The sequence below is a fragment of the Musca autumnalis genome, unplaced genomic scaffold, assembly GCF_047663935.1.
Source record: "Musca autumnalis isolate F117 unplaced genomic scaffold, ASM4766393v1 scaffold_1, whole genome shotgun sequence".
Lineage (NCBI taxonomy): Eukaryota > Metazoa > Arthropoda > Insecta > Diptera > Muscidae > Musca > Musca autumnalis.
The window spans coordinates 152259000-152281487 of NW_027411644.1; the positions used below are offsets into that span (position 1 = coordinate 152259000).

General features: G+C 36.4%; 1 protein-coding gene across 2 annotated transcripts in view; it reads right to left on the minus strand.

Annotated features, from left to right (window-relative positions):
- The window catches only part of LOC141388578 (uncharacterized), a 179200-nt gene extending 157084 nt beyond the window's left edge, over window positions 1–22116 (minus strand). For both annotated transcript variants that reach the window (XR_012408894.1, XM_073958499.1), the window contains exon 1: window positions 21210–22116. The gene's annotated coding sequence lies outside the window, so the exon portion shown is untranslated. The remainder of the gene's footprint in view (window positions 1–21209) is intronic.
- Between the last annotated feature and the right edge of the window lie 372 nt (window positions 22117–22488).

Sequence of the window (22488 nt, forward strand, 5' to 3'; positions counted from 1 at the left end):
TCCACACATATCAGTCGAGGACTGAACTAGAACAGACCGTGCGAGCGAACAGTCATCCACACCGTCAAATACGCTAAGCTGCTCAAGGACATAGAGAATACTTCCCTCCAGCAGTGTTTGAAACGTGGCGTAGTCAACTGTGTGTGTGGACGCCAGTCGCTTGTGGAATTCAGAAATAAGAAGTCCAAGGCCCGTAAAGCGGTATAGGGAATTCCCGAAAGCGAGGTGATATTTCCGAAAATGTTGAAAGGTTTTGGTTAGAAACCCACTGCCACACTGTTTACCATCTGAGGCTACCCCTGAACACATTTTTCGATGGTGCCCTTATTCCGATCACTAACAAGCCAAGATATTGGACGTAACGTCTGACAGCATGTTTGAATAGCCCGCTCATTTCTCAGCTATTTGCGACAAGATCAGAAGTATGAACAAGTTCCTCAAGTCGCTGGCAGGCAGCAGACTAGCCTTGTTGAAATCTTACAAGGCAAAATAATGGTCTGCCGTAAGCTATGCGGCACAAGTGTGGTATGCCGCAGTGGAAGAATATCCAAACCTGCTTTATGAGTAGGGAAGATTTTTCCGCGTCATCAGCACAATAGGTTCACTTCTTCCGGTACTTGTACCACAAATGGTGCGCACGACAACTCTCGAAGGCAGTAACGGAATTGGTCATAACTTTTAGAGCTGACAAACTATCGATAGTCCGACAATCGTTTTGATTGCTGTCGTAAAACAAAGGTTACGTCGGCCACCAAAACAAGTTATTTGGGTTATCTGTCGAGACTAATTTAAAATATAATTGTTCCCGAGTCCGATATAAACAAAGCTTAAGGACAGTGATCAAAACAATAGTCCGACTCGATAGTTTGCCAGCTCTAATAACTTTGCATATGGTAATATTACTTCCAGGCATAGATATGGTTTGAATATACAGACCAACAAAGAGGACAGAAAACCTTTGAAGGTCTACTAAAGAACACAGAGGACTTTTGAAAGTATTCTAAAGACAACTGAAGGCCTTTGGAGGTCTTTTAAAGCCCTCAGTAGACCTTTAGAGGTCTTCTAAGGCAACAGAAACCCTTTGAGGGTCTTCTAAAGACAACAGAAGCCCTTTGTAGGTCTTCTAAAGCCAACAGAAAACTTTTAGGGGTCTTTTAAAGCCAACAGAAAATCTTCTAGAGAGGACAACAGAAGACCTTTGGATGCGATCTCCAGACAATAAAAGACTTTTGGAGGTTTTCGAACGACACAAGAACGCCTGGTTCTGCCTACGGTTTCCTCATTTCATTCTTGCGGGCCGTTACGGCGGCGAATTTTTTTCCCCTGAGATAATGGTTCAAAAGCTCCGAAAAAGCTTGCCGAAGGGAGAAACCGATTTGGTCCAAGCGTTATACATTGTATTATTTCTTACAGACACGGATTATGTCCAAATACTGACTACATCGGACCACTCTTTCGGGTACCTCCCTCACATATTTGGGAAAGTGTGCAGATTAAGGCTTGACTGGGATCGTTTTTAAATTTTTGGTAACATTTAGCGTCAAATTTTTTTCAGCAGTTCACAGTCAATATCTTCCAACTCACAATCTAAGTTTGTCAGTTTGTTTTTTTTTTGGATTTTTTCTGATGCTTTGGAACGGACATAAAGGCCTAGGTACATAAGTGTTTGTTCAGTCGTTCTTTATTCTTTTACCAGAAGAAACTTAAGGCCTCGGTACATAAGCAACCTCGTTGCCTGCCTTCCTTGCCTTTCTTCATTTCTGACGTAATAAAAATAAAAGAATAAAAAATGCCGATCCTTTTTCGTTTTTATTCTTATATTTTTATTATGTCAGAAATGAAGCAAGGAAACGAGGCTTCTTATGTATGTACCCAGGCCTTTAGGAAAGAATGCCATGCCGTTTTTGTACCGAGGCCTTAATTTTGTTTTTGAAAAATTTATATTTTTGTATCTGTCTTTTGCATGCGTAATTGCTCTCCTCAAACTTTAATTCTAGGAAATTTTAGTAGGCAGCGATTATCGTACGCATCTTCGGGTTTGGTATCTCTTTCAGAGTGCAGTCTTTTAGTCGAAGGACTACAAGCAGCTAATTAGATTTTGAAATTTTTAATAATTTTAGGAGCTATGCCCTGGCACGTTAACGAGGTGATGTCATAACTCTTCCCCATTAATTCAATATATATATTTTTTTATTTTTTTATGTCAATAATTTTGTTTTTCACCCAAATTTCTGGTGAAAGGTTTTACAAGTTGCTGATAACATGTCTATCTGTTCGCATGCGCACCCATATGTATGGCTGTCCGTCCATACGTCCGTTCAAGCGTCCGTTTGTCTGTCCGTGCATTTAACTATCATCTGCAGCAGCAGTGGAGGTACTACATATTTATCTTTTTTTTTTGTCCGTTTGGAAATTTATCGCTCTATAAGTTTTTAGTTTGTTTTGGTTCGTTCGTTCGTTATTCGAATATTTGCCTCTTGGAATCATATAGTATACTTCTGTTGTTGTTGTTGCTATTTAAAAACAAACCAGATAAGTAGGTGCTTCTCTAATTTTTTGTTTGGTTTGGTTTGTTGTGATTATGTTGTTACGACTACCGCTTTTGAAGCCCAAAACGTGGTGAGGCTGAGGCCAATGTCGAAGCAGATATTGGTAGTTTGTTATTGTTGTTGGTTGTTTCTGATGCTGATGGTCATCGCGATGTGAAGATAGTAAAGTCGGATGTTTGACTATCTATAAATGTATCTTTCTTTCATTTTTCTCTCTTTCTTTCTTGGTGATAGTTCCTATAATTGTTGTTGTAATTTGGAAAGTGTTTCTGAAATTGTTGTTGCCGATTGAATAAACAACAACAACAGCAACAAATGGTCCAATATGCATGCGTTGTATGGATGTCTGTATGTGTACTATATACACTATAATCAAATTTGTTTGTTTGTATGACTGGCTGGATGGCTTGGCCGAGTCTTGTTTGCATATTGAAGATATGCGAATGAATCAGTTCGGATGTTTTTAATAATTTTCTATTTGTTTTTGTTAACAGTTGGAGGGAGTTGTTGATTGCTGGCTGTTGTTATTTGGGATATGTCTATTCCCGTTGTTTTTGTCGATACTCTGTTTTCTGGATTTGTTTTATGAATGCAAAAATTACCCCAACCACCGTCAACAACAACAACAACAACAACAACAAAAGTACTTCTTTTGTAGGAGTTCAAACACTTGCATTTCTATCGAAAATTAAACATAAATTACATTTCCGAATGTGCACACAAACGCATGTAGAAGCATTTGTATGTGTGGAGAAGATAAAGTAAAATCAATGAATTTCTTTCTTAAGTAGGGAATAAAATTAGGGCATTTGTAAAGAAACGAAATTGGTGATATTCTATGAATATAAATATTGAAAATACACCATAACCAAAAGAAGAAGGGGAAATGCGGGGTATCAGAAAAAGGAAAGAGCATCACTACACCACTAGTCCTGGGCAGAAGCTTTCCACTGACCTAACTTGCGTTAGGAAAAAAATGCTGCGTCATAGGACGTGAGAGTTGGAAAAACTTTAGAGATTTGTGGTACGTGGGCTGCACGATAACTTTCTGGCCTAGGCAACACTGCGTTTTGCCAGGCGCTGTTTGACATTTTTTTTTTGGAAAATTTTACAGTTTTTAGCCTAAACGTACTCAGGATAGTTTGACATACGACCATTTGTTGTGTTGTTTACATTGACTTGAAAAAATCACTTTGCAAAAAAAGGAATTTGCTTGTGAACATTTTCGTCCGATAATTTTTCACAATTTTCGACGTGAATAATCACGGCAAGAGTGCTTCGATCAAATTAAATATTTGTATGCCGGTAAAGGGCCATCCTACAGCACTATGAAAAACTGGTTTAATGAATACCATCGTGGTAGACGTGAGAACGTGGAGGTCGTGAGGGTCGTCCAAAAACGGGCATTGTCCCAGAAAAAAATCAAGCCGTGCGTGAACGAATGCAAGATCGACACGTTATATACGGTGATATTGAGGCATCCTTGGGCATTTCTTCCACCAAAAATAGGGTTTTCTCGTTAGATCCAGCACATCTTGAAAATTGCTAAAATAATGCTCTTGTCGATTGGTGCAAAGAAATTGTGAATAAATACGATAGCGGTGCTTCAAACGAAGTTAACATGATCGTCACAGACGAATCTTGAATCTATGCATATGAGCTAAATCCAACGAAAGTTATCCATGAAAAAGCACTTCGAATGGTCGTTCTTCGGCAAAACTGACCATGTGCGACTATACGGCTGAGTGTTACACTACAATTTGTTTGCCTGAAATAACCTGAGAAATTCGAAAAACGAACAAGAGAAGGCGAATCGTTGTGCACCATGACAATGTGAGCTCTCTCACATGGATTCGAAGCAGCGCCTTTTTGACCGGACAAATGGTGGTAATGACTTTATTTCATTCTCGCACATCAAGAACAAAGGCGTCCCAAAACCATTTTCCAAACAGATTAGCAGTCGGCATTTTGAGTCCTACATGGTCCTATGTTTTGGTGGAGGTCTCATATAATGATGATTTCTGATAGTTGCAGTTGTTTAGCCACATTTCCAACCGAATCAGTAGTAATTGCTATTTCGAATTATATATGTAAACCAGAGGACTCCTTATCAAAAATTGTCCACTAAAATTACGGACATATGTCCAACCTTTGGTATAGCTCTCATATAACAGTGTCACACGATTTCCCAGTGGGTTCCCAGTGGTCAAGAAACTTCTCCACAAAAAATTGTGGAGATATGTCCACGGTTTTATATAGCCCCCATTTAAGTGTCATCCGATTTTAGATATATTGAAGTCTTTATCTACATTTTCGACTTGGCATTCATGACACCCAGTGGTATCAGTGGATCAAAATGTGCCTCTTTGAAATAATGGTTCTAAACCCCTAGTATGTTTGGGTAAAATCCGGTTCAGACAATTTGCAATCGATTTAGAACTGTCCGTACGTCAATCTGCCTGGTTGGAGCGCACGATAACCCTAAGTTCGAAGATAGGCAATATTGGTGCACACCATCGAGTACCTGCTCCACAAAAGCCCACATTTTTCGTAAAAATTGGTTGCTTGATAAAACTTGAAAGGAAAAACCAATTTGCTCCATACTTTGAATATGGAATATGGAATACGAACTCTTTCGGGCACCACCACAAAAATTTCAACATTCTTTTAAAACATTGTAGTTTAAATCCACCTCTCGAATAGCTTTGATGTATTTGCAACAGCTTGTCCTCGCAACCCCTATTACGACGAAGAAACGCCTACGGCTTTGGTCGAAATTTTCATTTTGGAATTTATCTACGAAAAATAGATAATATTCGAAAATGGGCATCGGTCCACCCCTTCGCATACCGCTCCGTCTAAAGTTCGAACAATTTCGTCGCAATGCAGTTAACGACTTTATATACCTTCAGCCGTTAGAATTACGAGAGTATATACACTTTAATACGACAAAAATGTGCCTCATCGAAATAATGTTTTCAGGCCCCAAGAATTTATGGACGAAATTCGGACGGATGTCCGCTATCTGTGTGGAGCGTACGATAGCATTTGAAGGGATTAACCGATTTGGTCCAAATTTTTCCACTTATAAGTTTTTGTCCAAACTTAATTTAAGTTTGAAGATAAGCCACAAATTTTCAAATTTTTCTCTAAAAAAATGTGCGCACCGAAACTCTCGAAGAGATATTCGGTTTGCACATCGTTATATTCCTACCAGAAACAGAACAGGTTCGAATAAGGATTATACCGGTACACTCTATTGGGTACAGCCCCCACATTTGGAATCGTTTTTACGCTTATTGCAGCATGTAATCTACGCGGCTCATACTACAACAGTACATTTTTTACCATACTCACTGAGATACGAGGGGAACTAATAAAGTTTCTGGCCTATTTTTTGGAAAGTTTGACAGTTTTTAGGGTTAACGTTTTGTTGCTTACAGTGGTTTGATTGAGACATCTCTAAATTAGAAATGTGATATGGCATTTGCATTTCTCTATAGACATTTAATATTTTTACCAACAATTTTCGATAAAGGCCCATATTATTGATAGTTCCTATCGTTTTCATAAATTTTAAGGGTTTTATCCACGTTTTCTAACCGATTCATTAAAACTATAGCGGTTCGTTTTACCGACAATGTCGTACTTCCCGAAAAAAGCCACAAAAATTCTAAAAACCCACTGCACAAATCACGTTTAGGACAAGGTGATTGAAGTGTCAATGTCTGTGCTGAAGATTTCTTATGAGAGCTATATCCAAATCTAAACCGATTTCTGTGAAAATCGGTGTAGCTATTCAGGGGCCTATGAAAATAACACATATTAAATTTGAAGGCTATTCGATCAAAATTGAACGAGAGCAAAACCGGGAAAAGATATATATGGGGGCTATGCCCAAATATAAACCGATATGGACAAAAGTTGACATTTGTCATTCCTGTGCCCTCATAAGTACTTGTGCAAAAATTCATCAACCTAGGTCAACGCCTTCCACTTGTCCACTTTTGTATGGAAGCGGCAACACTGAGCGCCAGGAGTATAAGAGTTGTTATTATATACATAGTCAGCAAAGCCGACTGATACTTTTTCACTTGTTTTCCATGTTTTTCATATAACGAATCGAATAGTTTTCGTCCAATTTCGATGTTATTTGCGACTGCTTCTGAAGAGATGAGGAAGCTTTCAACAAGAATTTCATACCTAGTCGATATACGAGCATATGTAGCGGCTCAAGATGGTCTGTTTAAAATCACTTGAATTATTTTTAATAATTATCATGCTAAGATCTATATGAATCGTTTAGCTAGAATTCCAACCTATGAAAACTTTCCTGCAAAATTTTGACATATTTCCATCTGAGACAACCTGAGAATCTTAGGTACAAATTAGGTTGCTCTAATAAAAATAATGATATTTTTTACTTATTTTTTCGGGTGCAAAGTTGGTGCCAGTTTTCGATGTCAGAAAACATCACGTTTTTTCAGTATTATGTAGGCGAAATTTCATATGTATTTAGTCATATAAAACTGATATATACATATGTATGTGATGTCTTTAGGCACGCCGTTTAGACTCGTCTATAAAAAAGTAGGTGCCATAACATTAACCTAATATGAATCGCGATGCACTCCTTGATATGAGAGAAGTCTGCCTAATCCCTCTGGGGATGATCATGGAAAATGTATGTATGTCATAGTTTGGGGAATAATACATAACATTTTTCTTTGCTGTTTTTCCCAGACTGAAATCTGTATTCTCAGGTTACATTCAAAATGATAAACACAAAAACTAGAATTTTCTGTTTTCATCTTCGACAAAATTTATTCACTTTTATAACAGATAACATAAAACCATTTTCCAATTCTCCATCTTCTTAACAAAAAAAAATCAATTTAGAACCTCATATAATTTATAAGCCTTTAATTTCAATTAACCCCCTCTCGAGTTTGCAATGACCTCATTGATTAGCAATAATCATAATTTCTAATTATTTTTTATCAATTTGGTTAAGAGGGTCACGAAACGTAACGTTGTGTGCATCAGTCGTAACAAATCAATCTTATCACATTCTCATTACGTTTTTGTTTTCGTTTGTAATTAATACCCCCCAACAATAACAAACATCGATCGATTCGATCCCATCCCATCCCATCCATCGATCCATTCATTTATTCACAAATTGAAAACATTTTGAAGCAATGGAATCATTTTTCCCTAAACTTGTACTCTTCCACCACCACCACAACAGCATTCTGCCAAATGGCGGGTTAGCTAAAGTTGATGTTGTTGTTATTTTAGGCGTAAAATGAAAACAGTTCACACATTAAGTGGGTCAATTAAAATTTTTATCAAAAAAACAAAATGGGAATATTGTAAAGTGTTTGTGATTTGATTTCTAATGTTCTGAGGCGTCCGTCAATTGTAACGGCTATAACTTTGAAGATGCACTAAAATCGTCGAGCTATATCAGTTCTGTCATTTAGTTGTTTGCTTTTGGGGATATGTTTACATCTGTTTAGATTAACTTTAATGGATATTTTAAGAAAGGTTTTGTAGCAATCTAATCAATCTGTCAAATTATATTATTAAAAGTGAATGTAATTTATTTATTGATATGCATCAATTTAAATATATTTTTAATGGGAGACGTTATGACAATAAAGGACTTAAGCGTAGACTTTTTAAATTGTAATCGCTATAGGTTTATTTTCTATACCCTCCACAATAGTAAGGAGGGTATATTAAGGTTTTTTTTTTCGTTTGTAATGCATTGAAATAATCATTTGCGACCTTTTAAAGTACAGTTAGACGACAAATGTATTGCAAAGACCAACATTGTAAAAAATTGCATATTAATTGTTCGTTTATGGCAACGAATTATGTAAAAATTATACGGTTTTTGTGTAAATCTCTTGCTATTAGTCCTTAAAACAATATTCTGTCAAAATATACAAAGGTTTTTTGCGATTTATAACAAATGCAAACTAAAATAAGAATTATCTACTACTTTGGAGTGACAATAAAAGAATTGCAAAAATGATCAAATCTATGGTTTCTTGGAGAATTACCATGTAGTGTTCTTCAATAAGTTGTTTATCCACTTTGGACCCAAAATTCGAGGTTCGACATGTTACACTCTAAGCGTACTTGTTCCCCAATTTTTAGTTTTTCCCCAATTTTTAGTAAATCTTGATCTTTCGTAGGAGGACCTTTTTCGAGTTGTATTCTTAAAATGAACCCAAAAAATTTATAAGGGTTGATATAAGGATTTTGGTCCAAGATATTTATTAGTTTAGTTTCGTTATATTACATCAGCAATTTACACAAATAAGATTAATATGTCATGATCTGGCCTTTGGTATGGTGGTAGTTGAACTTGTTTGAGCTTTCTGGATCCCTTTTACTGACTTTCAGAATAATGACTATTAAATATTCCATAATTATGTCAGTGGGGATGTCTTCCCAATAATTTTTATGTCTGTGAGCCCGATTTCGCACACTTTTTTGCTTGGTAAAGAATATTGTTCCCAATAATTCGGTATTCCAGCTTTTGCAGAACGGGTTTAATTTCCAAATTTGATGGGGTTTTATTGGAATGTATAAAAATCGAATACTTTTAAAAGTTGTTTGCTATTGTCGCCTTTAATAACCGTTCATAGACAGTTCCTATGTTCCAGAAATTTTTTACTGATGTATTTGCTACATTATTGTGGTTGATTGTTTTCTTGAATTTTGAACGGTTTTGTATCTATGGAGCAAAAGCCGATAAAAGAGGATAAAAATGGCAATTGTTTTGCTATTTTGATCACTAAGAACCGTTTCTACAGAGTTCGTATGTCCGAGAAAGTTGTTTATTGTGATATAAGGTACATTTTTGTGGTTGGTTGTTTGCTTCAATTTTGATTGGTTTGGAACAAAAACCGAGAAAAAATTATAACGGAAATTTGACTTTGACGATATTTACCTTGAAGATGATTTTGAATGGATTTTATATGTTCGCAATTAATATTCTTAAAGACGAGAGCTACCACTTTGCTCCCACGAGTGAATTCAAATTCTTAGAGGCTTAAAAGATATGAGCCTGACAAAATGATACCTTTTGTCATCAAGGCCTCAGGTCTTTGGGAGCCCATAACCGCGAAAGTTGAAGTGATAGGGAAAAAGCCGGGACACGTGTCTTCTTAGTTTTGTTCTTCTATCACGCTGCGGTGTCAGAATATGATTAATAAACCATGACTCAAAAAATTATAATTATAATAATAGGAAGTAATAAATTGCTTTATTTTTTTTTTTTTTTTTTTGGGAATATTTTTCTGCAGATATAAATTCTTGAATTCTTAATTTTATTTCATTTCATTTCAATTTTAAAAATAGCACAGACAAATATAATTGTACAAATCTGCACACGCTATGCCATTTTCCATAAAAATATTTACGAAAACTGCATAAAAACATTGCCTCCATTATGCGGGAAAATCGATTATCCGTAATGTCTCCGGTCTCGACCATTACGGATAATCAAGTTCCCACTATGCTTATACTTATTAACCGAACTGTATGTAACTTGACATTTGAGATTCTCAGTGGTCACGAAACCTCTTCATGTTATGTTTTGGTATAGCCCACATATAACGGTACCTGCCGAGTTTCGGTATTTTAAAGATTTTAGTACAAATTTTAAACGAACTAGCTGAAACTTGCATTTGAGGTTCTCAGTGGTTCTCAGTTCTCTCACTAATAAACGTCAACGTAGGTCCATGTTTTGTTATAGCCCCCATATAACAGTACCTCCCGATTTTCGGTATTTTAAGGGTTTTAGCTACAATTTTTAACCGAACAAGCTGTAATTCGATATTTGAGGTTCTCAGTGGTCAAGAAACTTCTTCACAAATAATCGACAACATAGGTTCGTTTTTGGCATAGCCCCCATTTAACGGTACCTTCCGAATTTCGGTATTCTTACCCAGCAAAAATACTCATTACAAAACATCCTATTAACCCATTATTTTAACAAGGGCATGCCGTGCGAAATCTGTTGTTATTTTTTGACCACTTAAATAAGTAGTTAAATAACTAGTTAGTAAAAGTCGTTAAGAATATTTTATGGTGGAGGGTATAAAAAGTTTGCCCCGGCCGAACTTAACGACTTTTTACTTTGTTATTTTTTGTTAGGAAGCATTTATAATATAATGTCGTTATATGGTCGCGTTCCGCTAAAAGTTTTCCCTGCTGATTACTCAAAACTGAATTAAAATATTTTTTATTCAATGTTCTTCATAAAACCATATCACACCGAAGACTTACGAAATAATTTTGGCAAACACAATCTGACTTCCGTGTCTGATTTCATATATTTTAAAATTATAGTCTCGAAATCATTCATTTTTTCGGCTGAAATTATGTTGTTAAAAAGCCAATGAACAATAATCAATCGTGAATCATCACAACGTCTCCAAACTAAAACAAGCTAAAGTCGAATGGGTACTCAATATCAAACCAGCGGACATTTAATTTCAAAAGATCTAAAATTTAGAAATAGCATTCGCTTCAAGAGTCCAAAAAAATCTCGCTTTGAATATGTAATATTAACATCTAACTCCCTCCAACTCCCTCTGGGGTTATTAGATTCAAGGATTTTTGCTTGACCTCTCCATGACTTGGCTGGCCTACATAACTTACTAAATCGCATTCCTCTAGAGAATTATTTTTTTCGTTAATTTCAATAGATCTTCAATTGGGAACAACAAAAGTTTCTCCTTAGGCAAATAACCTTAAATCCACCATCAACAACTATTTTCATACTTTTTAGAGTAAATTTGTCCGCACAAACCTACCTACGAGTACTACGTTAATTAAAATCACTTATCGTTCAATTAGCACAACCATCAATGAATAGAAGTGGAGCCAGTAAAAGAAGAACGTGATTCAGAATTGCCCTAAAAAATGACAGAATCTATTTAGTCGAATAGTCAGCCAGCCTTTGTAAGGCAAAATGCCAGGCAAATTCGTCTCCATTATGTTTGTGTGTGCATATGCAAAACGACAATAACAACAACAACAACGAAAATATCAACAGCAAATAACTTATGAATAATAAATTGGCAATTCAACAATTCACGAATGACTCATAAAAAATTAAATGGCGAAGTTTTGCTTGTGGACTTTTGTTGGCTTATTATTGTTGTTGTTGTCGTTGTAGTTGTCATTCAGATGAGCCATAAGATTTTACGATGCACCTCAAACGTAAATACATAAATGACCGGTCGGTTACTATTTAGGGAGTTATTTATGAATGCATATCGTGACAACTTATAATACGAAATCAAAGACTTCATAGAGTTCTATGTTTGTCTAGGAGCATAGAACTACAAATAAAGACCAAACCAATCAATAACAAGTAAAATAACGTTAATGTCGGCCGAGCCGAACCTTTTATATCCTCTGCCATACAATTTTCTGAACTACAATGGAATAATTATTTTGTGACCACAGATGTCCCAAATGCCTAAATAAGGTTAGCAAATGTATCTGAAAATGTCTTCAAATTGGCGGCAACTTTATATGGGGGCTATACCAAAACATGGACCTATGATGACAATTTTTAATTGAAAGGTTTTGAGACCACTAGGAACCTCAAATGTTGAATTACAAATGGCCAAACCACCTAGAATCGGGGGGCACCGTTATATGGGGCCTATACCAAAACATGGACCTAAGTTGACAATTTTTAGTGTAAAAATGTTGTAACCACTGGGAATCTTAAGCTTCCAATTACAGGTAGTTCGGTTAAATATTGTAGCTAAAATCCCCAAAATACCGAAAATCGGAAGGTACCGTCACAAATGGGGGCTATACCAGAACATGGAGATATGTTCAACTAGGAACCTCAAATTCCAAATTACAGCTGATTCTGTTAAAAATTGTAGCTAAAATCCTCAAAATACCGAAAATCGGGAGGTACAGTTATATGGGGGCTATACCAAAACGTGGGCCGATATAGTCCATATTCGAACTTGACCTGCATATGGAAAAAATACTCGTGTGCAAAAATATAGCGTTCTAGCTCAATTATTGCAGACGATAGAGTCATTACAACAGACGGACGGAAAGGCAGACATGGCTAGATCGTCTTAGAATTTTATCCTGATCAATATGATGCATGAAGAATGAATGATAATACCCTAGAGGCACATTTTTGGTCGTATCAAAGTGTAAATACCCTCTACACCAAAAATGTGCCTCATCTAAATAATGGTTTTAGACCCCAAGTATGTTTGTACGATATCCGTTTCAGAAAAATTTGAGTCGATCTAGCAATGTCCGTCCGTCTGTCTGTCTGCCTGGCTGGTGCGCACGATAACTCTCGAATGGATCAATCGATTCGGTTCAAATTTTGGGTATCGAAATATGTTGTCCAGATTTGATTTAAGTTCGTAGATGGGCCATGTCGGTCCACTCCTTCAGGTACCTCCGCCACAAAAATTCAAAAATGCTCGGAAAAATTGTCCGCACGATAACTCTTGAAGGCAGTAACCGAATTAGTCCATACTTTGCACATCGTGACATTTCTACCTGACATAGATGAGGTTCCAATATGGACCCTATTGGTCCACTCTTTCGGGTACCTCCCACACAAAATTTTGCTTAAGTCCAGTTTAACGCCTGCTCTCGAATCGCTGAAATTTTTGTTGCAGCCACTTGTATTCACTACCCCCAATACGACGATAAAATTTTTTTCAGGAGCAAGTCCATACTTCCTCAGAAATCAGCACGAAAACTGCAAACAACCCATATAATACCATGTGTCGTAGTTGGAGCACACGATAACTCTCGAACGGATCAACATATTTGGTTCAAATTTTGGGTCTTTCAATATTTTGTACAAACTTAGTTTAATTTCGAAGATAGATCATATCGGTTCACTTCTTCCGGTACCTCCCCCACAAAGGTTCAAAATTTTTCGCCAAGATTGTGGGCATGATAACTCTAGGAGGGAGTAACCGAATTGAGCCAAACTTTGGTATTGCTAATATTACTTTCAGGCATAGATCGGGTTCTAATATGGACTATATCAGTCCACTCATTTGGGTACCTCCCACACAAAATTTGGAAAAAGTATAGTTTAACAACTCCTCTCTGATCTAATTAATTTGTGATGCAGCAGGTTGCACTTGCGGCCCCTGTTACGACGTTGTAATTGTTTTTCGTGGGCAAGTCCATACTTCCTGAGATAATGACCCAAAAAGGTCCAGAAAATCCTACCGGCACTACCTAAACTGGCTAATGTGTAAAAAACCCTTTAAGAGAGAAATCGATTTTGCTCAAACTTTGCAAATTGAAAAATAAAATTGTAATATGTCCCAATTTACATTAGGCGAGTTTACTTGCGGCAAGTCTCTGTTTGTAGGAGAGACACGTATGGGGAATGGAAATGGAAAAAAATTGCTCGTACCGGCAATTTTCAGGCAATTCCTTTTATATTTTCCGTATTTGACATTATTTTCATTGTTTAAATTCAGAAAATTAAGTACAACATTTTTAATTATATAGTCTGTAAGGAAAATATCCATAGACTAAATCCTACAGATTTGTATTAGGTCCGAATATGTACTACATAGGATCACTCCTACGGGTACACCCTACCCAAAGTTTGGAAAAAATGCACTCGTCTTGGATCATTCTGAATATTGTTGCAACAGCTAAAAAACCTACAGAAGTATTGTGTTAACTTTTTTCCTTCGGGTACATGGCTGAGGGTGTATCTCTGTCGGCTCAGCTGACTGATGCTTTCTTACTTGTTTTATATATATTTTTGTCATATTTGTATATAATGTAATAAAATGTGTAAAAATAATGCAAAATATATTAAAAATCACGAAAAATTATCAAAATATTCGTATTTGATTTTTTTAAAAAAAGCAAAATCAGATGTCTATTTATCAAGAATATATATACTTTAAAGGGTCGCAAATGATTATTTCGATGCGTTACAAACGGAAAAACAAACTATGGTGGAGGGTATAAAACTAGTAAGCAAAGGCTAATGTGCCTTACACCACTAAGTCTGTACGAAGCTTTTCACGGATAAAAAACGTAGAAGTATTTGAAAAAATAACCTTGTTGGATTCCACACACGTTATGTCTGGTAGACTGGGGATTATAATGGGAATATAAATATTACATACTAGCTGAAACCGGTGCGCTTCGCTACCCCGACTAAGATAAAATATAAAGGAATAACTATAATTATATTAACTTTAGATGCTACCATTTTGAATAGTTAAATGAATAAATAAAGGAGATAAGAAAGCGATCTCTACCCGTTCAGTGCTGTGTATGGTGCATGAAATCCTATATCCAGATCTGAACCGATTTTAATATAATTTGGCATACTTATTTCCAGACCAAATTCCATCACACATTCCAAATTTCATAGCGTGTTAGCATAAAACACATAAAATCGGCCGAAAATATAAATGGGAGCTATATCCAAATCTGAACCGATTTCAATATAGTTTGGCAAATTTATTTCTAGACAAAATTCCGTTCGTTATATATCAGCATGCAAAATCTAAATTTTTTGGTGGTACCTCAGATCCAGATCGACGCGGAATTTCAAAAATGCATATATCCTATATTACTTTCAGGCGATGTTGCAGTATACCCTCCATTTTTCAGGAAGATCGGTTCAGGGGTTTTCGATTCCATAAATTACAATCAAACAAACTTACAAACATTTGTCTATTTTTATATATAGATAGATTTTGCAATAATAAGTAAAAAGGTATCAGTCGGCGTTGCCGACATAGATATGTATACCTCGTCCCCTGTGAATTGAAACATTAATCTATAGACAGATTGAATACCGGCTACACAAAAAGATCTTTTACCAACAATTTTGTACTTAGGAGGTTTTCAGAAATTTATGGTACTCTTTTCAGTGGGTCGCCATAAACATGAACTTGACGACAAAGACATAATATTACTGTAAACAGGACCACTAGGAGTAACATCGATATACATTTCCAAAGGATCTTCGAACAGACCCTAAACTGCACTTAAACAAAAATGTTAAATTTTGGGGGGAGGTATCCTAAGGAAAACCCCGAAAAAAAATAAGAGATCCAAAGTTTAGACCAAATCTGTTGCTCCGTTTAAGAGAGGTACCAGAATTGTTTAGGGGGAGGTACCCGAGGATTGACCGATATGACCCATCTTCGAACATGATCTAAGTTTGGACAAAATATTACGAAAGCCAAATTTTTAACCGAATCGGTTGATCCACTCGTGAGCTATCGTACGCACCATCCAGCCAGACAGTTCGATAGACAGCCAGACAGACGGGTGGTCATGGCTAAATCGAATCCAGATTCTCTGAAACCGATTTCGTCCAAACAAAAATAATGTAGGCAATTTGTAACCTCAGCCTCACGAGGGTATATGGTAAATTTCAAATTTCCTTTACAATTACATAGAAAAAAAATTAAAAACTTTTTTGGCGAGCACATCCGCCATGTTTGGTACATGGGTTACGAAAAAAATCGTGGTTTCAAATCTGTTCGCGTTCACAAAATTGGATGCTGCACTCAAAAGTTATATGCGGTTTTACTCTCTTGTAAAGAAAAAATATTTAAAAATTCCTATTGTGTTGTAATAAGAACATGTACATATATATGAATCGTTAGCAGCATTTGATATCTATCCGTAGATGCTAAAATAGTTGCTAAATTTATTTTTATTTTCGCGGAAAATCAAAAAATATTGAAGAAATCTTGGAATAAATTTTATTTATTCTAAATCAGAGTCCAAAAAATCTCTAAAAAAATAATTTAAAAATACGAACAGAATCTAGACAACGCGTAGAAAATGTGAGACCAAAATTATAAAGATCGCGTTTGAAACTTGCATATTACAGCAACAACAAAGAACGGAAACTTATTGTTGGAAATTATTTCAAAAATATATTTTTGGTTAAATACGAAAAATTTGAAAAGTAAATGTTGGGAGTTTTTCTATTATTTCGCTAAATTTCGATCCAAATCCTGAAGTATTTTGCTTAAACTTCTACGAGAAATATAATTAGTCATCGTGAAAGTATATTTGCTTTCTGTGATAAGCAATAGAAATAAGAAGTAGAGACTAATATTGAAACTACAATCAAAGAAAAAACATAGAAGTTAAAAACCGTATAATTCGCGAATTAGTTTAAATCGGTTGAGGTGCATGTGCTTTTCGGATACAGGGAGTCCATGTCTATCAATATGCATGGGTTTTCCCATGTTTCATTCAGCGGCCAAAGTGTGCCATCAGTTGCATCTTACTATTCAAAAAACCTTCAAGTGGGCAAAAATTACGCGTTGTACATATGATTATAAGGTGCATCCGATTTCAATGGCTCCCTATTAAAAATACGTCAATATAAATTATTTTAGACAGATTCGTCAAAAACTGCGGATGTGCCACCGCATTCTATTTTGGGATAAATAGGCATATTATTCCTGAATCTTTGTAACTTGTGACACACCTTTTTGGCAAGTATTATAATCGCGTATAAAGGATTACATTTATGCAAAAATAATCAAAGAAAATCGCGGTTCAATTCGCGGAATTGTCAAAATAAATTTTTGCAGATTTTTCTACTTTCAAGGTATCTATATCCGGCGTTTTAGTGGATGGATTCGACCGCGGAAGAGCTCATTAGATCCGGCACGTAAAAAAAACTAAAATCACGCGGGGTTCAGGGGTACCTGTACGACAGTTGTAAATTTTAAAGCCAAAAAATAGGTTTTTTTCAGAAAATTTACGCACCAAATTTTCGCCTTTGGACTCCTGTTACTAGGAAGCTGTACGGAGCACACTCATGAGATATACATGGAACGACGTGGAATCGCGAGTTCTACAATCCTATAAACTAGTTTGGATTATTATCTAGGTGCACCCTCTAATTATAAGAAAAATTCGAAAAACACTGAAATCAAAACTTCAAAATGTCAGCATCGATTTTAGGGGGATGCAGTGTATATATCCAAAAGTCATACACTAGAACCATGTTGCCCAAGGGATATTGCTTAGTTCTTTTTTTGAGCACAGGTTCGAATTTTGCGTGGTTTGGCCAGAAATCAAAAAAGAACACAAAAAAACATGTTTACTTCAACACATTTTTCCCATTTTTTATATTAACACCAACGCAGCTTCCACGAAAATTATTTGTTATGGTCCATATTATGAGATCGTGGCTAAAACACTTCAATTAATATAAATATATTCATATTTTATAAAATATATTAACAGTTCGCGACTTATTAAATGGTGAACCTCAACTTCAACGATTGAAAAACTTTTTTGAATATTACCATATACACTTTGATACGATGAAAAGGTGTCTCATCGAAATAATGGTTTAAGACCTCAATTATGTTTAGAAGAAATCCGTTTCAGAAAATTTGGAGTTGATTTAGCCACGCCTGTCCGTCTGCCCGACCGATCAATCGGTTCGGTCTAAAATTTCGTATGAATTTGGTATCCGATTTTGCCGAAAATTGTCATATCGTAATTTTTTACAAACTTACTTCAAGTTCTATGAAGGGTTATATTGGAAAGCATCTTCGAGTATCTCCTTCACAAAAGTTCCGAAAGTACTTCTTGTGGTCCCGTGAGTTTTGTCTCTCTGCCATTTCAACATAACGGAGAGGGTGAGAAAACTCACGGGGAGTTTCCATCCAATAGTTCCACTTTAGACCACTTACAGTGCAATCAACTCTAAACTTTCATATGGGGATGTTCTTGAAATCAACCAATTGACTCTGCATTACCCGTAGATGGTACTGTACTATTCCAAGTTAACAGTCATATACCACTATGTTGTATCGCTCCTCTCTTCTGTTTTTATATACAAAAGTGGTGGTTTTTATTTGAGATCTAATGTTTGCAAATGACGCCTTTTCGTTTACTTCAATTTTGTACCACTACCGCTTAGAACTAGTTCTGGGCTAATTTAATTACGACAACTGAAATGTTCATTGCTAGCGGGTTTTTCGTGGGCAAGTCAATGCTTCCTGACATAATGGTCCAAAAGCTCTAAAAACATCCAAGCTGACTAACTGAAATGCCTGATGGGATCAGAGTGATTAACATTTGTCCACTCTTTGCGCATCGTAATATTTCTTTCACATCTGAATCATGTTCGAATATGGACTATATCGGTCCACTCCTTCGGGTACCTCCCACACTCAGAAGGTCTGCCGTTCAATCCTGAGCAGAACATGGAGGTAAAAATTACCTCACTGTAATGTTGACTTACATTTCCTGAGAATTTCAACCATGAAGAACTTCTCTACAAGTGGTGTTGTAAGACACCCCATTCGGATTCGGCGATAAGAAGTAGCCCAGCTAACCAAATATCGGATGTCTGACGCGTCTGAACAATTTCGGAAGCAACATCGTTCAGATTTCTAAACGATTTTTTCGGAGGGGAAATTATTCAGATTTTGTACCGATTTCGTTTCGATATCGAAGCGAATGTCGGAACTAAATTTCCCCTCCGAATTTTTCTAGGATTTTCTTCAGATTCCGACATTTTGTTCCGAAATTATATCAACCACTTCATACAACTTTAAATCGGCGTTCACTCACTGATATGACAGAAATCTCCCTTGTCCCTTCGGGGATATTGCGGTAACATACATATGTACATATGCATGTATGTATCGACTAATATTACCACACTATATTTTCTTCGGGGATAAGTCCATACTGAGTGAGATAACTACCCTAAAGCTGTGTTTTTGCGGCCACCAACTATAGATCTTAAAGGAAGTCTTCGATTCGGTCCAATCTTTGCACAACGAAATCGCCCTTCCAAATTTATGTTAAAATCTAAACTACAATATCGGTTCACTTCTTCCGGTACCTCCCCCACAAATGTTCAAAGATTTAGACTTAAGAACAGGTTGAGACGTGTATAAATAAGGATACATTTTAAACTAGATTTCGCATAGTTCTCACTGTGATCAAAACAATAGTTATGTTTTGGAAAACAACCTAAACTGGGTATGCTTCTTTTCTTTATATCGAAGGCTGAGGGTATATCTCAAGAATCTTCCAAAATCGTTTTCTTTTATACTATTCACCATATTATGGAGGGTATATTAAGTTTGTTTTTTCCGATTGTAACGCTTTGAAGAAATCATTTGCAACTCTATAAAGTGTATATATTCTGGATCAGCGTAAAATTCTATATATACATGTCCGTCCGTTCGTCCGTGTGTTGTAATCACTCTAGCATCCACGAAAAATTAAGATAGGACGCTGAAAATTTTGGACCGGACCACGTTTTGGTACAGCCTCCTATAACGGTACCGACCGATTTTAGGTATTTTGATGTTTTTAGCAACATTTTCAGACCGAATTAGCTATAAATTGACATTTAGGGTTCCTAGTGACCAAAAAAACTTATATTCCAAAAATATGGACATAGGTTTATGCTTTGGTATAGCCCCCATATAACGGTATCTCCCGATTTTCGTTTTTTTCCGAATTTTAGTTACAATTTTTAACCGAACTACCTGTAATTTGACATTTGAGGTTCTCAGTGGCCACGAAACTTCTCCACCAGAAATCGTCAATATAGGTCTATGGTTTGGTATTGCCCCCATATAACGGTACCTCCCGATTTTCGGTATTTTGAGGATTTTAGCTACAATTTTTAACCGAACTAGCTGTAATTTGACATTTGAGGTTCCCAGTGGTCACGAAACTTCTCCACTCAAAATCGCCAACACAGATCCATGTTTTGCTATAGCCCCTATGTAACGGTACCTATAAAACGATTTTCGGTATTTTGATAATTTTAGCTGTATTTCTTGGCCGAACTTGCTGTTTCTTGACATTTGAGGCACCTATTGGTCACAACACTTCTCCAACAAAAGTTGTCAATATAGATCAATGTTGTGGTGTAGGCCACATATAACGGTATCTCCCAATTTTCGGTATGTTGAGGGTTTTGGCAACATTTTTTGACGGAACTACCCGAAATTTGGCATTTGAGGTTCTCTACAGTCACGAAACTTCTTAAGACTCTTCAAACTTCTCACGACTTAAGGACTCTAGATCCCCATTTGTTGACATTAAAATGAATGACTGACCTTTTTTTCTAGACCAAAATAGTTTCGTTAGCTAGGTCCTAATATTTTGTTTTGCACCGTAGCTGTTTATGTGTACTAGAATTTTTCTATGGTTGGAGATTTTATCAACTTAGTTTCATTTGGTACTATCAGTGAGTTTAATTTATCCATTGATTGGCAACATTTCGGCCGAGTGTATACTCGTAAACCCTTCATAACCTGTCTATGAAGTTACAAACCCAGACGGCAATTGCCATTTTCGTAATTATTTGACAATTTACATTGTCATTTTTTTGATTTCGATTATAACAATTCCAAAAAATAGGTTACAGCTTCATTTGCAATGGTTTCTTTTGTGTCTGGATTTTTTTTTGTATATTTTTTGTTTTAATTTGATTGAGGTAGGGGGTGGTAGGTTGGCTGGTTCGTTCGTTTGTTTGTTAGTCACATATCAGACACAGATACTTTCAAATTATATTTCAATTGTTGTTGTTGTTTTTGTCTGATGTATTTTTGGATATTTGTTGTTTCTTACTTTTTCTCTTCGATATTTTCACTATTTTTGTATGGGACGGAGTTGTTGCTGCTGTTGCTGTTAATTTCCAGAGTTTGGTACACACACCCACGCAATGTTGGATCAGTTTGTTGTTGTATGTTTGGATGGATGGATGCACTACACCAACAAGCAACTTCATTCACTTGCTAAACAGAAAAATACACTTTGTTTTTGTTGTCGTTGTTGCTATTTCAAGCCGTTGCAACTGCTGTGGGCCTGGCAGGCTGACGGACGGACAGACAACATTAACTTTCAAACAATTTTTTAATATGCACACGCACCGCTTTGCTCTGAACGCTGCACTGACTGCACTGCAGATAGAAATTTTGGTTTATTTTATTTTTGCTTTGTTGTTATTTTGGCTCACTTTTTCCTTTTATTTCTTTTTTCTTTCAAAGGCACTTTTCTTAGGATTTCTCACGTAATGAAGAAAATCTCGCGCTAACAACACACACACGCACACACACAAATACGTTCATTCACAGATTTCTGTGTATTTATCTTTGATTTTTGTTTTGTTTGGCACTCCACTTCAATGGAGATATTTATTTGCCTCCTTGTGAATTTTTCACTTCACTTCATTCGCCATGAATTCTCCGCAGAATGAGGAGACAACACCAACAACAAACACTGGGGTCCACAAGACATCCGCATTTGTTGGATGTAGTAATGTGCAGCACATGAATTGTTTGTTGTTGTCGCGTATCTTGTTGTTGTATTGTTTTGTGTTTACTCGTCGTCGTATCGAAAGAAAGAAACTATCTTCTATAGCGTACCACCGATTGTATCGCGTCTTTACTACCAAACCGCACGAGAGCCCAATGCTAACTGATGGCTGGCTGAACTGAGCCCACCTTAACCGAATGCAGTAGTGGTGACTTGTTTCTTGTTGTTGTTGCTGCTGCTGTCGAGTTTCTGGTTTTGTTTTGTTTGCAATTCATTCGTTGGTGGTGTTCATTTTGTACTTGGCGTTCACTATGGGGGGAACTCTCTTGTTTATATTGGATACCAGAGAGAATGAACACAACTCCCCCCAATTTGCTGACAAAGACAGTGAGCGAGCGAGGGAGAAGTGGAGCAAAACTAGCAACTAATTGAAAAATGTAAACAAATTTGTGTCATGCAAAATAAACCGGCATCGAGGCCGGTTACTTTTTGGGGCTGTGTTTATAACAATGGTGTGCACGGGCATCCACTGGTGGCTGCTGTAAAATACTCTTACTTTTATTAATTCAACAAAACTCAGACGTTTAAGTAT